The sequence below is a fragment of the Beta vulgaris genome, chromosome 7 (assembly GCF_026745355.1).
Source record: "Beta vulgaris subsp. vulgaris cultivar EL10 chromosome 7, EL10.2, whole genome shotgun sequence".
In the NCBI taxonomy this organism is placed as follows: domain Eukaryota; kingdom Viridiplantae; phylum Streptophyta; class Magnoliopsida; order Caryophyllales; family Amaranthaceae; genus Beta; species Beta vulgaris.
The window spans coordinates 24,946,297-24,947,804 of NC_079208.1; the positions used below are offsets into that span (position 1 = coordinate 24,946,297).

At 41.5% G+C, this 1,508-nt stretch overlaps 1 long non-coding RNA gene across 1 annotated transcript in view; it reads left to right on the top strand.

Moving 5' to 3' along the window:
* Window positions 1–428: 428 nt before the first annotated feature.
* The window catches only part of LOC104899042 (uncharacterized), a 4,449-nt gene continuing 3,369 nt past the window's right edge, over window positions 429–1,508 (top strand). The window contains exon 1 of the long non-coding RNA XR_790883.4: window positions 429–1,358. This is a non-coding gene — a long non-coding RNA (uncharacterized LOC104899042). The remainder of the gene's footprint in view (window positions 1,359–1,508) is intronic.

The following is a 1,508-nucleotide window of genomic DNA, read 5'->3' on the forward strand; positions in this document are numbered from 1 at the left end:
CTTAAGTTGAATGCCCAAGAGCTGGTCAAAAAGTGTAGTTCATGCCAAATCCACTCGAACCTCCCTAGGGCACCGACTACTCCTCTAACTACCATTCAGGTGGTTCTCCCATTCGACAAATGGGGCATGGACCTACTCGGACCATTCTCGCGGGACCCCGGTCAACGAAAATTTATAATCGTAGCAATTGACTACTTCACCAAGTGGATAGAAGTCGCACCACTTGCCTCAATAACGGACAAGCAAGTTCAAACATTCATATGGAGGAACATAATCACTAAATTTGGAGTACCGAGGTCCTTGGTGTCAGATAACGGGCGACAATTCAACGGTGGCCCTACTCGGGACTATTGTGCCTGGTTTGGAATACAAACCAACTTCTCACCCGTGTCAAGACCGCAGGTGAATGGACAAGCCGAGTCAGGTAACAAAATAGTCCTAAAAGGCATCAAAAAGTCCTTAGAAGCCACAAAAGACCCTGTGTTGATGACTTACCCAGAGTACTATGGTCGGCTCCAACTACCATGAAAGAGGCAATAGGGCAGTCCTCATTCATCCTAGTATACAGAAGCGAAGCAGTGCTCCCAGTGGAGATCGACATACCCTCCCCTCGGATGACCTTCTCCGAATTCAAGAAAAACGAAGTGTAACAACCCAAATTTAAGAGTGTTTTAATTATCATTATTATCAAAAATTATATATATTAGACTTTCTTATCATATTTAAGTTGGAATATGAAGTTTATATTTTATTAACGATATTCTAGTAGTTTATTATTGTTGATAATATATGTTAATTAAACAATACTCTAAATGTGTTTAATCTACTAGTATATTTATGCAAACGAGTTTGAATAACTTGCAGTTCACTAGAATAATATCGTTATATGTTAGTATATCATAATTGCAAACCTTTGCAGTTTTAACTTAGTAAGTCGTCTTGTAGACATTTTAGATGTGAATAGAAAAGAAAACCCAAAAGTCGTAAACACCACCCCTGTTGTTTTAGTCGGTCAATAGACAAACCCCCTACTATTTCTCTCTCTCTTGGGTTTCATTTTTCCCCCCAAACCCCTAAAATCCTCATCCCCCGTTTCCTTCGTCCCCCTCTGTTTGACTTCTCCCACCTCTTTCACTGTTCCCTACCCTCACCGGAGCTTCTCGCCGCCGCAAGCTAGCGGCGTTATTTAATGCTTTCTCTCTCTCCTCTACTCGGTTTGTGTTGATGTGAATTGGCGGTGATGTCGCTGTCTTTTGTGCGCCGCTGACGTTGCTGCCTCCATCGCTGCTGTTGTTATCGCGCAGTGCTGTTGCCGCCTCTGTCGCACGGTGTTGCAGCCTAATTCTGACCAATATGAGGTGCCACACTCTTCCTCTTTTCTCTAGTTCTTATTATTTATATGATTTATTTAGACATTTCGGTTTGGAGGGTTGAATGTGAAATCAATTAAACTATAGTATTTGGTTAATTAGTTTCAGAGATGAGTTCGAAACAACTTTTATATCTTG